Raw genomic sequence first — 15426 nt, forward strand, 5'->3', positions numbered from 1 at the left:
TCTTTGGGTAAATTCCTAGGAGTGGAATTCCTGGGTCAAATGGTACTGATGTTCCCTATTTTTTTTTTTTTGAGAGGGCATCTCTCATATTTATTGATCAAATGGTTGTTAACAACAGTAAAATTCTGTATAGGGGCGTCAATGCCCAATGCACAATCATTAATCCACCCCAAGCCTAATTCTCGTCAGTCTCCGATCTTCTGAAGCATAACGAACAAGTTCTTACATGGTGAACAGAGTCTTACATAGTGAATAAGTTCTTACATGGTGAACAGTACAAGGGCAGTCATCATAGAAACTTTCGGTTTTGATCACGCATTATGAACTATAAACAATCAGGTAAAATATGAATATTCGTTTGATTATGTTCCCTATTTTTTAATAAAAAATGTGGTAAAGGGTACAGATAAACAGCCAGATGAAGAGGGACACACAGGGCAGGGTTCAGAAGGGGCCCCAGTTGCTAGAGCTTGTGTCCCTGCGGAGCTGGGGTGTGCCACCCTCCTGGATGCATTCATCAGCCTGGAGGCCCTCTGAACCCATTGTTTAGGGTTGCTAGGGATTTTGTTACTTAGGCTCCAATGGTGAAATCACTGGCCTTTGGGGATTAGGTCAATGTCCAGCCCCTCTCTCCTCTTGGAGGTTGGGGGGCTGTGAAAGTTCCAACCCTCTAACCACACGTGGGTCTTTCTGGCACCCAGCCCCATCCTGCAGCTATCTGTGGCACTTAGACACCAGTTATCATTAGCATACAAAAGGACACTCTTATCTCTCAGGAAATTACAAGGGTTTCAGGAGCTCTGTGCCAGGAAAAGGAAGCAAGACCAAATACATATTTCTTATTGTATCACAAGATCATAGGGAAACTGACCCCCACAGAGGCTGCTGAGGGGACATGTATCCAGAGCCCTGTCTCAACTTGGAGTCACACCCGGATTCCCTGGGCCCCTGGGAGGCCTGTCTTGGCACCTGGGGAAGTCACATTCTTCTGTGCTCAGGCAGATGGAAAGCTGAGATGCTTGCTTGGTCCGCAGGGACCCTCTCTGTCCTGCCTTATTCCCTACCCCACTGATGCCCAAGCCTTGCTGGAGGACCTGGTCCCAGCCGTAGTTCCACGCCTGCCTGCTTCCTGTTGTACCCCTTGCTCCAAGGACAGGTGGTCTTCTGTTTCTTGTAGTCTGAAAAGCAAGTCAGTGCCAGGTTCAGATCCTGCGCTTCAGAGTCAGCAGACTTGGGTCCTGCTGGGTATGAGCTCTGTGTCCTTGGACAAGTGCCATCACCCCTCTGAGCCTCTCAGCCACACCCTACAAAATGGGAATCTCAAAATGTCCCCTCCCAGTCTCAGGTGGGGATGAAATAATATGAGCTAAAGCCAGCCAGGTTGTGCTCATTGCCCTACTTGCCCTTTGGAGGAGGCTGGTGGCCATCCCTTGGCACCCATGGGGAAACTGAGGCTCAGGAAATCTGTGGCTTGCAAGGGTCACAGAGCTGGTGATACTTGGGGCCCCTGTTATTCCTAGGGCGTTGCCCCTCTCCCCTGCTTTGTGGGGTGTGCTGCAAGCAGCCGGGGCCGATAGAGGGGTCTGGTCAGAGGTCAGATTTTAGCAGGACAGCCTTGAGCAAGCCATACCAGGCTCCAGTGTCCTTGTCTGTCCAAATGATTTAGCACACGGTCCAGCATTTACTGGATGTCTGACAACCAGCACTGGGAGTTTTGGGGGATTTTTAGGAACCTTCCATTTCTTTGTAACACCTTTCTTTGCACTGCCAGCCCCCTGGCCCAGGCTCAGAAAAGGGCTTTTGCCTCTCTAAGGGGAAAAGGAGGAGGAGCCTGCCCTCTGGATGCTCAGATCAGATTCAGATGAATGTGTGGCCACTGTGCCTGGACCATCTGGAAGAGTCTTTAGAAGAAGGCTGACCTGATGATCCGCCTAAGTGTGTTTCAAGAGCGAGTGTTGGGCCTTTGCTTGTGTCTGTGCAGAGGGCAGCCATGATTTATGGTCCTGTGGGGATAAGAGAGACTCCTCCAGATACAGACTTCCCAGATTCCTCGCTTTATGGCTGATGTTGGAGGCAGCTGCTTGGATAGTCTCTGATGGGCCCAGCCTGCTCTCCTGAGGCTCAGCAGAGAACAGAGACCTTCGCATCTCAGCCTGGGAGCCGGATGTCCCAGATTGCAAGCCCCGTTGAAGCTGGGCTCTCAGGACCAGCAGGTGAGGGCATAGGGTTGCTTTTCTGGGCTCAGCATGTATTACTGACCCTTGGAAGCCTCCTGTGAGCTCTTGGGAGAAGCAGACTAACTTCCCTGTGCCCCTGCCCCTGGGCGCCCCTTCAGCTCCATGCCCCAGACTGGCCACCTGAGCAGACATGGACCCTTTGAGATGTATGTTCAGCCCTGGGTTGGTGAGGCTCAGATAAAACAAGTGCCTCTGAAATAAGTCACCTGGCTCAGTAGAAAGCTCATGATCCTGTAATGTGGGCAGAAGCAACTATTGCATGTGGCCTGGTGAATTCTGATGTGTTTGACCATCCACGTAACCTGTGATCAGGCCTTCCATGTAGTCCCCCTGTCTGCACCAAGCCAGCTGCAGCCTCAGACTCCAGCCTGTGGTGTTTTTTCACTCAGGTCCCAGCCTTCATCTTTAAGAAAAAGCCCAGCAGGTGCTGGCGGGGTCTCGCTATGCCACCACAAACTTGATTCCTCACTGCTGACCCCAGTCTTCTGTTACCCAGCTCACAGGATTCTTGATGCCCAGTGCCGGCAGTGAGGGGACTTGTCCAGGATGCGGCTGGGCTGCCCAGCTCTTGGCTCCTCTCTGACCTAAGTGTCATTGTTGCTGGTTGTTTATTGTTTCAGCAGAGATAAGACAGGCACCTCCATTTGCAGTTAGACCCTATTTATCCACAAGCCCACTGGGGGCTGGTATTTTGCCCCTCGGAGACTTGGGGTTGGAGGGCTTCAGGGTAGAGCAGCAGCTCCCACCAGGCCCTCACCTGTCTTCTGTGTCCTCTAGCTGCACAAATGTGGTTCGCAGGGAGCTGTGTCCTCTTGTTTTCCCTTCCAGTGCCAGCCCTGCAGTGGGGAACAGGGAGCGAGGCTGCGCTGTGACCTCGGGGCAGAGGGTCTACACAAGGGCCTTCCCCAGCAGGCTCTTGAGTTGTTTATAAATGGTTGTTTGGGTTTGATTTTTATTTTGCAATTTTTAAATAATAGCTTTAATGAGATATAATTCACATTCCGTACAATTCACGCATTTAAAGTGTACAATTAGATGGATTTTAGTCTATTCACAGATGTCTACAGCCATCATCACCACAGTCACTTTTGGAACATTTTTATCACTCCAGAAAGGAACCCCTAGACATCACCCCCTGCATCACAACCCTAAACTCCCAGCCCTTGGCAGCCACTAATCTGCCTTCTGTCTCTGAACATTTGCCTATTCTGGACATTTCACGTAAATGGAACCATACAATATGTGGTCTTTTGTGTCTGGCTTCTTTCACTCAGTATCGTGTGTTAAAGGTTCGTCCGTGTTGTGGCCTGTGTCAGTGCTTCACTCCTTTCTCAGGCTAACTCACATGTCAGTGTGTGGCTGGGCCACATTTTGTTTTTCCAGTTCTCGCTCATGACAAGTGCGTTTTTAAAGAGTGATTTTCCATTTCACACAGTTTTGAGCCAGTGAAGGGAACAGAGGACAGTTCGGTGGAGAATGCAAAGAGTATCAACCTTAGCTTCCAAGAGGGAGCTCCTGTGCCTGGAGTGAGGGGGTTCTTTCTCTGAGTGGCCACCCCAGAGGGAGGAGGAGAAGCTGAGGCCAGGGAGCGAGTCCGCTTCAGGTTTCTGGGTAGTTTTTCTTTCTTTTTCCATGACATGGTGTAAGTCCAGGGAGAGGAAATCCCAGAGCAAAATACCTCAAAAACCGAAATCAGTCAAGGGGAGAAATAAAGTTTAAAATCCATTTATTGCTCACAAACTGCAGTCCAGGCACATCTCTCTTTCCTGCTCCAGCAGAAGCAAAACCAGCCCTCCCCCTCACCTCTCAGGTACAGATAAGCCCTCCTTTGCCCAGGTAATTACGCATTGATAGGGAGATGAACTTCTCTCCACCCCTGAGGAATGATGCAAATGCACTGAAGCCATAGTTCTTCTCACCTCTGAACGCCTATTGATATGCAGATGTACTAAAGCCAGGCGAGATATTCTGGAAATATTACAATTTTACCCACAGATGGGATGTGTTAGGCTAGCAGATGAGGAGTGTGCCAAGCCTCAGCAAAGGCTGTGGGTACTGCTAAAGGAGGCCTGCACCCACCCCTCCACCTGACCCCTGGAGCATATGTGTCCCTAGGCCCTGATTGGAGACAACAATCTAAGGCAGATCCAGAACTACCCAGATTGGAGCCTGCCTGATTGATCCCAGCCCCAGGGATTAGGGGAGGCAGTAAACTTTTGTTTAATCTTGCTCTAAAATTAGTCCCATCTATTCAAAGAGTAACTAGTAAGCCTGTTTAAGGCTGAGCTGTGGCAGCTCTTTCTGGAGAATAATAGCCTTTTATTGAAATGCACAGCACCACTCAGTTCTGGGCAGGCCACCACTGAGCCTTGGCCAGTTTTTAGGTCCAGAGGGGCAGTCGGGTGGAGGGAAAGATTCTACGGTGCCCAGCTGAGGCCTGCCTTATTGCCTGGATGTGTAAGTACAGGACACTCATTAGGAGTTCCTCCACAGAGCACCTCACTGCAGGGAGCCCTCAGGTTACACAACTCACCCAGAGGGCAAAGAGGCATGGAGAAACAGCCCCCAACTGACGGGCTCCTGGGAGCCTGTACCCTGCTGGAGGCTGGTGCACTTTGTTTAATTCCACCCCACACCAGCCCTGCAAGGCTGCATAATATCCAAGGACACATGGGTGCAGGGAGGCCTCACAGCTTTGAGGGGATTAGGGAGGCTCTAACTTCGAAGGCTGTGGTCTTCTCTATGCCGGGGTAGCCCAGAGAGGAGGGCTAGGCTTTCACAGAAGCCTCAGGCTGGTTGAGATGAGTCTCCAGGATGGTGTGAAGAAGTGGCTTTCTGGGTTTGATAGCCAGGAACCCGTAGGATTGGATGATGGCAAGACGGTGTCTGAATCAGTGTGGCCTGCCCAGGGATCATGTTTAAAAACAGCAGCACAACTGCCCCTCATGCTGTTTTGCGGTGGGCGTGTCTCACATCTGGGCCTCTGGCAAGTGATGGCACTGGCTTCTGCCTCCCCACCCCTGGCTCACCCCGCTCAGGCCAGTGCAGGGCAAGAGTAAACACCATCAGTCCTAAGAGGTGAAGTTAGATATGTGGACTTAATAACTTTTTCCCTCTGTTTGTGGTGGTGAGGGTGAAGCAGAGAAGATTGATAGGCCTCTGTTGGGTTTTACTGTGAGACCGAAGTCAGCTCTCGTGGTTCCACCTGTGTTCTCCTGCCTCTGGCTGTGAATCGTGTGCCCCCTGAAGCTGCTCCCGGGGTCACCCATCACTTGGGTGCTTCTGGAATCTGCCTCCTAATGAAGTGGCTGTAGGACAGCAATCCTGCCATGAAATCAGGCACCCCCAGGAGGATGAGGTGGCAGGACCAGGAGAGGAGCACTCCTTGCTGTTTCTGCAAAGCCACCAGAGGCTGGTGGCCTGGCCTGGTCAGCCAGGGGCCGACTATGAGTGGCCTAACCCCGTGTTGCAACTCCTGGGCCACATTTCTCTTGGATACCTACAGCCATGTCCTCACTACACAGTCACCAACTTGTCCTCTGTGCTCTGAGGAAGCAGGTCACAGGGGCCTTCAGGTACCTTGCTATGGGCAAAATTGTAACATTTCCAAAAATATCTCGCCTGGCTTTAGTGCATTTGCATATCCTTAGGGGTGGAGAGAAGTTCATCTCCATGTTAGTGGGTAAGTACCTGGGCAACCAAGGGTGAGTCTGAACCTGAGAGTTTAAAGGGAGGGGCTGGCTTGCTCGCTTGCTTGCTTCTTCCAGAACAGAGAAGAAAGACAGCCCTGGACTGCAGTTTGTAAGCAATAAATGGGTTTTAAACTTTATTTCTCCCTTTGACTGATTTCAGTTTTTAAAGGTGTTTTGCCCCGGGATTTCCTCTCCCTGGACTTACACTTGCCTTCAAACACAGGAATTTTATGAAATGTCAGAACATCGATATTTACTGTTTGTGCTGCACTGGGCCTCTCTTGCACTATCTTATTTCTTCTTTTCCCCATGCCCATGAAGTCCGTGCTGTTATTAACCTTACTCTATGGGTGCTGAGAGGTTAGGCGACTTGGCTGGGCATTGCCAGCCAGGCTTTTGACCCCTTCTGGAGGCCCAGCTGCCCAGAGAGTGGTCACTGGGAGCTTGATTGGCTGGACAGAGGGTGGTCCAGCTCTGTGAGTGCTAGGGCACTGGAGGTGAGGATCCTGAGTCTGTAAGTTCTTACATCTGTGAAATGAGAGTGAAATGCCTGCCCCCCAGGACTGTCACAAAAATGAAAGGAGATGCTGGAAAGGTCAGGAGCTTCCAGGATGCCTCCCCGTCCTCATGGCCTGTGTAGCCTGCCGCACTGGACAGGACTGACCTGCATAACCCATGGGAGTCACTGTGGGAAGGACAGAGTGTGACTGCCAAGGCACCTGTGTTTTCCCATCCTGTCCCCTGGGTCACTGGCTCTGGGGACCCAGCTGCCATGTTGTGAGGACATTCAAGCAGCTCTCTGGAAGCATCTGGAAATGTGGCGAGGAACCAAGAGCTCTTGCTAACAACCAGCACCAACTTTGGTCACGTGAGTGAGTCACCTCCGAAGTGGCCCTTACAGCCCAGTCAAGCCTTTCGATGTCACTAGCCCCAGTCAACATCTTGACTGTGACCTCATGAGACACCTGGAGCCAGAACCACCCAGCCAAGTCACTCCCAAATTCTTAATGCACAGAGACAGAATTAAATTATAAATGTTTATTGTTTTGCACCTCTAAGTTTTGGGGCAATTTGTTACGCAGCCATCGATAAGTGATACAGAGTGCCATAAGTGCCATTTACTTTCTGCTGTTCCTCCTGGTCGCCTTTGTTCATGGAGCAAATCTCATTTTCTTTCTACTGGCTGAAGAGATGCCCATTTGTTGGCTCTTCCTTGTAATTGCAGGTCGTGATAGCTTGCAGCAAAGCCTTTACACAGAGCACTGTGGTTTGTCACATCCAGAACCCAAAGGTCTTGTCTGGTTTGCTGATCCCTGGAACCTTCCATCTTTGACTTGGGTTCAAGGGCTATTGGGAGGCAATGGGTGAGGGTGAGGCATGCAGAGCAGTAGCTAATGTAGGGTTTTCTCTGGCTTTGCACAACTGGTTTTTGTTGAGGGTGAGGCAAGGATGTTCTGGAAATTTTCTTTCTGAGAATGGGAGGAAAATCTGTGTTTTCTCTTCCTTCTCCACCTTCTTCATCCTTTTCTTCCTGTGGCTTTATAGAACACCTGATCCTAGGACTGGTTGCCTTTTTTTCTGTGTCAGTCTGCAGAGAACAATCCTGGGACCCTTAAGAGAACCAAGGGCAGCCACTGGTCTTCATGGGGCTCCTAGCACGGTCCAGGGGCATTCCCTCTTGAAGCAGGCCAGGCATGCAGAAGGCCAAAGGAAGAGGGCAGAAGAGGGATAGGCCAGGCAGCCAGCCCTAGGCGCAGTCGGTGCCCTTGGAGGAAGCCAGACTGGTTGGTCAGAAGTGTCCTGGCCTGATGGCAGCAGGCACTTGCAGCTTCTGCCAGTGACGCCTCTGTTGCTAGCACAAAATATGCAGACTGATGGTGCCAGCCAGCTTCAAGAAAGTGCGTTTCAGATCAACGGCTTTGGCGGAGGAGGATGGGGAAGGGAGGGCAGAAACAGAGTTTTGTAATTTCAAGCCTCTTCTCCAAGTTTGCACAAAGGGGCGTTAGATATTTCCCATGTCCTGAAGGACCTGACCCTTACCTTCTTGTTCTCCATAAACAGTGAGATGACTTTATGTGGTATGGAGAGAGAGCACTGTGTTTAACTTAGTTTGGTATGCTCAGTCTATATGAATGATCTCATTAAATCTGTATACACTTTTAAAAACCTTTGTACGTCTTTGTACATCTTTTGTTGTCTAGCTTCCATAATACATTTGACAGAGCTTTTTAAAACTGTCACAAACATGCAGAAAATGTACAGATATTAAACACTGCTGATAACTCCAGGACAGATGCAAAGGCCCTGAGGCAGAAGTGCTTGACAAATCTGATGAACAGCAGGGAGACCTGTGTAGCTGGAACCAAAGGAGAGAGGAAGGATGGTAGGAGATGACAGAGGCAGGAGCTCAATCTTGGAGGACTTATAGGTCATGGAAAGACTTTGAGCTTGACCCTGAGAGTGAATGGAATTGCTGGAAGATTTTTGAGGGATATTCTTATTTGCCTTTGCATTTTTAAATGCTCACTTTGGCTGCCCTGTGGATCCTGGATGGAAGTAAGGAGAACAGTTAGAAATTCTGTATTACAGGAGCTTCCGAGAGCCGTGAGAGGTTTGTAGATCTTTAGAAACTTGCATAGCAGAAAATGATTCATCTTTGAGAAGGAGTTGGCAGAATTTGCTCTTTAGCTTGCACACAGAATCCCCTGCCAGTGCATAGGTGCTCCAGTCCAGCTCCTGGAAGGGCATGAGCTTCCAGGTGTCCACTGGGGCTCTGCATTGCTGGGAAGTCACCACGAGGCAGAGCCAGGATGTAGAGGTATTTTCCTCTCCTGAGCCCAAGCCCAGATTCCGAGGAAGTTAATTGCACTTGGGTGCTGACCAGCGCAGCTGGGCTGAGCGGAACTAAGGACGAAGATCTTGGACCTGACCTTCAAGAGGAACCAGGCCAGTCCAACTGTGCTGCAGGCTTCCCCAAGGACCTGCTCTGAGACCTTTTCCTCCAGCTTCCAGGGGCTCACGTAGCTCCGATATCACAACTGCAGAAGCTGTCTCAGGACCTGCCTCTGCCTGCACCAGGCTCCTCTCTCTGCATCCTCCCCACCACCCCTCCTCCCACCCTGCCCCCTTCCTTCCTCCTACACTTCCCTTGAGATAACCTATGGAACAGTGGGGACCAGCCCGGGCCCTGGGGCCACGTGACCAGGGTCCAAATCTGGTTCTACCACCTCCTGACTGTGTGACCTGGAGTAAATCGCTAACCTCTCTGCTTCAGTTTCCTCATATGCAAATGAGGACAAAAAGGATTGAATTAGTTAATTCACATACAGCACAGGGCAAGCCTGTAGGCCCCATTCTCTGCCTCTCAAGTCCCTGACCTTCTGGCAGCCTCGCAGTGTTTCACGTTGCATGTCCCTCTTTGACTTGTCTGAGATCGTTGCCCCTGGGCCCTCTGAAGGAATGTCCCAACATGTTTGGGAGATGGTAATTATAGTTGTTACTGTCTGCTGACCTCTGCCCGTGTCCAAGCCCGTGTCCAATGCTAGACACTGTACAACATCATTTCACAGAGTTCTTCAAAAAGCCTATTTTCGTTTACATTTTGTAGAAGAGAAAATGGGGGTTGGAGGGATGAAGGAACTTGTCAAGCCCTCTGGCTGGAGCCGGGTGCTCCCCACCCTCCCTGAACGGCTTCTCTCCAGCCAGGAGCATCACAAAGGTGCTGGCTTGCTGCACCTTGGTTTCCCATTCTTACTCATGGCCACCCCAGCGACCTTACCTGCATCTTTCTGACTGTAGGATGGCCAGAGAGACCTCTCTGTAGAAACCTAAATAGACTAAATGAACTTAGGAAGTCATGTAACATCTCAGAGATGCAGCCAGGCAGAGCATGCAGCCAGTGCGAAGCCTCTGAGGCACCTCCAGGAGAGGGCATCCTGGGGGCCCTCTCGGCCTCTGCCTGCCCTTTGGTGTCTGGTAGACCATCACGGATGCAGGGAATCCTGTCTTGGTGACATTGGCTGACTTGAACCTTTCTCTGAAGGTCGTTGGCATTCCTGTGTGACAGGAGCAGGCCTGTGAGCTCCCAAGCTATACTTTAGGAGCGAGGTCTGGCCAGGGGCTGACCACGGAGCACGCTGCCAGAGTCACTGTGGCGCTGCCAGTCCTCCTGTATCTTCAAATAGCAGTCTTGAGAGTGGACTTTCTTTCTTCTCATATTTTTGTTGTGGTAAAATATACATAAGAACTACCACTTTAGCCATTTTAAGAGTACAGTTCAGTGATATTAAGTACATCTAAGTTGTTTGGTAACCATCCCTACCATCCATTTCCAGAAATCTTTCTTTTCCCAAACTGAAACTCTGTCCCCATTAAACTAATTCCCCACGACCTCCCCCATTTTACTGGCACCCACCCTTCTACTTTCTGTCTCTCTGAATTGGCCTACTCTGGACACCTCACGTAAGTGGGATCATGAAGTATTTGTCCTTCTGTGTCTGCCTGCTGCCACTTAACACAGTGCTTTCAAAGTTCATCCGTGCTGTTGAAGGGTGGACGTTTTAGAAACAAATGGGGTGTTAGCACTGTATGTCTGCCTGTGCCCAGGAGCTGCAAAGGAGCAGGAGAGGAGAAGAGCAGGTCCTAGATAAAGCCACTCCCGTCATCTCTCTGCCTCCTCTACTCCTGACTTGGCCTGTATATGCATTTCTCTAGGGGGGCGTGCCTGGAAACCAGGGCCCTGCCTGATACTTAGCCCTCTATGGTGCATGTCACAAACTCTAGGGTCGCTTGGAATTTGGGTTCCTGTGTGTTGAGGTACTTCCACCCCAGCCTCATTTCTCCCATCTGTGAAATGGATCTTTGGCATGGACTCTCAGGTTGTCTTTGGCCCAATGAAGCTGGCTCCCCATAGTCAGTCCACAGCTGACTCCTGTGTGCTGGGCTGACTGGGGGCAGGCAGGGGAGGAGTGCTTCTTAGACTATGACTTTTTTATTTATTAAAAATTAATTAAGAGACTTTGATGGATTAGGATTTAAGAGGAGTCGACAGGTCACATGGTCTCTGAAAGCACAGGGCTGGTAATCCATTTAAAAAAACATTTTCTTCTTTTTCTTTTTAATTTAATGGAGGAAATCATTAGCTAGGAAATTGGTGGAACTGATTTATTCCTGTTTGGGGGAGGGGGAATGGAAGAGAAAATCTGCTCTAATTGCTGCTTGTTCTAGAAATATGTCAGCAAAATATCCCCATTAGCTGGGCCTGGCATGGGTGGAGGCAGTGCATCCAGCTTTCCTACTTTCCTTCCCTTCAAACCATGCTCTAGGCAGGGACAGAGGGGCTCTCTGGACCCAGGTGGGCGGCCATGGTGTCAGCAGAGGCACATCTTAAAGATCCCAGCAGACCTGCCTGGCTCCCTGGGGCATGTTTGGGTGAGGGAACGGGTGCTCCCCATGAGCCCCAGGGACCTCATACTTAAGCCCTCATTCCCAGGCACACAAGACCAGGACCCCCGTCTGGGAAAAAGGATTACGTGCTTCTTGGGCTTCATCCGGTTCCAAGGAGAGGCAACTGGGTTCACCCTAAAAATAACCAAACATGCAAACAGCTTCAACATGCAAATGTTTTCAGAATCTGTGGGCCAAATAATTTAAAGGTACAGCTGTTTTCCACTGTCCCAGTCTTTTTTCCTGGAACGGGGAGAAGCTCCAGGGTGATCTGGGTTCTGGGGTCACTATCATCCAGGCCCCTGAGTGAGGTCTGGCTGGGCACTGAGGCCTCGCCGTGGGCACACAGCTGCTGCCCTCTCTGTGGACGCCTCTTACTCTGGGGCACCCCAGGTCTGACAAGGGGTGACCCCTGAGTCTCCCAGTGGTTTTCCTGGCTGGAGCCTTGTCACCCCTTGCTGTGTGTGCAAGGGGTCTGCCTCACTTCAATTTACCAGCTTATGTGGCCCAGAAACATGGGTAAATGAATTCTCAGAAAGAAGGAGGCTATAAATAGCCTGGCAGGATGTGGAGAAGGTGAAGGGCAAGGGACTGCTAAGGTTGTAAGCCCTGTTCTGGGGCAGTGGCTGTGTCACATAGACTCGGGTCTCCTGAATCCCCACCCGTGTTGGCGCCCTGCTGTGTACAGTTGGCAGAATCAGAGAATCCGTGCCAGGCCCTTGCTCATCTCCATCTCTCCTCTCTGCCACGTGCTGTGTGGGGCTACCGTGAGGCTCCAAGGCACCTCGTCACATCCACAGCTGGGGACTCTGTCTCTGTATTAAGCCTCCCATAGATGTGCCATGTCCTGAGGAAAAGCCCACTATCAAGTGCAGGGGTAGGGGAGTCCTGTGGTCCTGTGTCTGGTCGCCCCTTGGGACTGTGGGCCTGAGACTCTAGGACAGGTGTCTGAAGCCATGGGGGTTGGCTGCCATTGCTGGGAGTTGGTCCATAGTGGGGGCAGGGGCAGGTCCAGCCTCATGGGGACTAACCCCTGCAAGTCTTCATTGATTCATTTGTGTGTTCATTCATTCATGAAGATTTGATCAGTGCCTGCTGGGTGCCAGGCATTCCTCTCGTTCTTAAAAAAAAACATGCTACATGGTGGATGAACCTGCAAGACATTAGGCCGAGTGAAACAAGTCAGACACAAAAGACAGATACTGAGTGAGTCTCCTCATGTGAGGTGCCCTGAGGCATCAGATTCACAGAGACAGAGTGGAGAAGGGTGGGCGCCAGAGGCTTGGGGAGTCTGGGGGGAGTTGTTGCTTATGGGACAGAGCCTCATGTTGCAAGGTTGAAAAGCTCTGGAGATGATGGATGGTGGGCCACAGGAATGTGCTCAGTGCCGCTGAACTGCACACTTAAACATTAAGATGGTAAAGTGGATGCTATATGTATTTTTACCACAATTTAAAAAATAAAAACTAAGTAAAGTCCACAGTATATTAGGTAAGGATTGAAGCTAAAGTTAATGACAAAGGGTCAGGGGAGTGCTGGGTAAGGGTTAAATTTTAAATAAGGACCAATGAGGAAGGCCCTCGTGAGAAGGGGTGCAGAGCAGAGGCGCAGGAGGGGCGGCTCTGGGCAGAGGGGAAGCATGCAGGCCAGGACAGGGTGAGGCCAGGCTGCGTGGGGCTGTAGGTCTGAAGGGGATCCCTGTGGCTGTTCTGCTGAGGAAGGCAGATGGCACTCAGAAGGGCTTTGCTGCTAGGGGCCGGGGGTCAGGCAGGGACCTCTGCCCTTGGCAGTAGCTCCCAGCTCAGGGTGCCCTGTACTATCTGTGGGCTCAGAGCACAGTGAGAGTTGTGGTTCTTTGTGGTTGTGTTCAAATTTTTTGGAGTCCCCACTGCCACTCCCCAGATGTTGCTTCTCCTTGGCCCACCCGGATGGGTGTGTGGGTGGGGACAGGAGTGAGGTGGCTTGGCCATGTTTCAGTTCCTGCTGTTCAGGCTCTGAAGACACACAGCCCCCTAGAAGCACAGAGCTGTCCCCCAGGCTCTTGACCTGCCTTTGTGTGGGGGTCCCCTTCCACCCGGGCCTCTCAGGAGGCCCATGCAGGCCGGGCTGGAAGTCGGAGCCTTGGCTTCAGCCCCACTGCTCTCTGCCTTGCTGCCATGTACTCTGCCAGCTGAGCCCAGTTTCTGCACCTTCAAAATGAGACAGTTGGGTGAGAATCTGGTCTGGATGCTAGACCATGCCCTGCAAGAGCAGCTTCATGCATGTGGGAAGGTGTCCCTGCGTGCATGGCCCCACAGCCAGCCTGGGACCCAGGAGCCTCTGCACACCCTCACGGGGGTCCCTGCTGCCACTTCAGGAATGGGGGAGGGTCTGTTCTAATCCTATAGCTCCCGCCCAGATATTTCAGGGACATCTCAGAAGTAGCTGGGGGAAATGGCAGAAGATGGGGTTCTATAACAGGACTCTGGGGCCAATAGGGGCAGGAGGAAAAGTCAGCAGCTCAGGGACCTATGTTATTCTATAGACCATTGAACTCACCCTGCAGCTGGTGTGTTTTGTTCCCTGAGAGGCTGACTACCCACCCTCTGTCCTTTTAGAGGGGAGCCTCAGGGGCCGGGCTGCAGGCAGCAGCCTCCTCTACCACCCAGACACCATGGGGTAGGTCGGGAGAGGAAGAGATGAAAGAGGGGGACAGGAGCAGGCTGCTTGGCCTGGGCTGTGAGTCCTGCATCCCCATCTTATCGAATCCTTAGAGCCTCTATGTCCAGAATGATCCCCACTAGCCCTGTGTGACTATTTCACTTGAATTTTTTAATGAAATAAAATTTAAAATTTTGCTTCCCAGTCATACCTGCTATATCTCAGGTACTCAGTAGCCATGTGGGGCTAGAGTTGGCTGGACTGGACTGGACAGAGCTGGGATTGAACATATCCATCATCACAGAAAGTTCAATTGGGTAGTGCCAGTCTTGTCTTTAGAGCAACCCCATGAGATAGACTATTGCCCCCACTTAACAGATGAAGAACCTGAGGCTCAGAGAGGGGAAATAACTTGCTAGTCATGCAAGTGCCAGAGAATACTAGAACATGGTCTGTTGGGTCTCAGAACATGGATACGATTACCATGAATATGTGCCCTGTAGCCCAGAGGAGACCAAAACCAGCTGGATGGCCACCCACCTGCTCTGGGAGCCCTGCCTCTGGCCCTGGGGGGGCCAGGTGGAGCCTCCCATGCTCCCTCACCCAGTGGGGAGAAGTGCACTAATGAAAAGGCACAGCAGGGATTAACATACAGTTTGGGGCTGCTGGGACCTGCATTTTTGAGACCAACTCCTTTGGGAAGGCTTCCAGGAAACTTCACTGGTCTCTGAGAGACTCATTTTAAAAGTGAGAGAGCCAAAAGGTGGAAACAGCGCACATGTCCATCAGCACATGAATGTATGTAGCACATGGAATATGGTCCAGCCACAAAAAGGAATGATGCACTGACACACGCTACAAAGTTGGTGAACCTCGACACATGATGCTGAGTGACAGAAGCCAGACACACAAGGCCTGTCTATGATCCCATTTATGAAATGTCCAGAACAGGCAAGCGTATCCAGCCAGAATGCAGACTGGTGGTTTCCAAGGCCCAGGGGCTGGGAGTGGAGGATAGGGAATGAACACCTCTTGGGTTTTGGGGGGATGAAAATGTTCTGGAACTAGATAGAGGTGATGGTTGCACAGCACTGGGAATGTGCTACATGCTGCTGAATTGTATATTTTTAAATGGTTGAAGTGGTAAATTTTTTATGTGTTTTGCCACTCTAAAAGTGAGAGGAAATGGTAGAATCTAGGTAGTAAACGTACAGAAGCTTGTTATAAAGTGTTTTCAACTTTGCCATGTGTTTGGATGTTTTTGTAATAAATTGTTGAGAGAAGGTGGGGAGAAGACAGCAAAGAGGAAGTGTTTCTAAGCCACAGCCTTGAGACAGGCTCCCCCCTGGGCTACCCTGGGTCTTTCTGTGTCAGGGAAGCAAGGCCTCAGCTCCACAGAGCCTCTGTCCTCA

At 50.9% G+C, this 15426-nt stretch overlaps 1 protein-coding gene across 20 annotated transcripts in view; it reads left to right on the plus strand.

Moving 5' to 3' along the window:
• The window catches only part of PITPNM2 (phosphatidylinositol transfer protein membrane associated 2), a 129877-nt gene that overhangs the window by 42619 nt on the left and 71832 nt on the right, over positions 1-15426 (plus strand). The window lies entirely within an intron of this gene.

The sequence above is a fragment of the Manis javanica genome, chromosome 15 (genome assembly GCF_040802235.1).
Source record: "Manis javanica isolate MJ-LG chromosome 15, MJ_LKY, whole genome shotgun sequence".
In the NCBI taxonomy this organism is placed as follows: domain Eukaryota; kingdom Metazoa; phylum Chordata; class Mammalia; order Pholidota; family Manidae; genus Manis; species Manis javanica.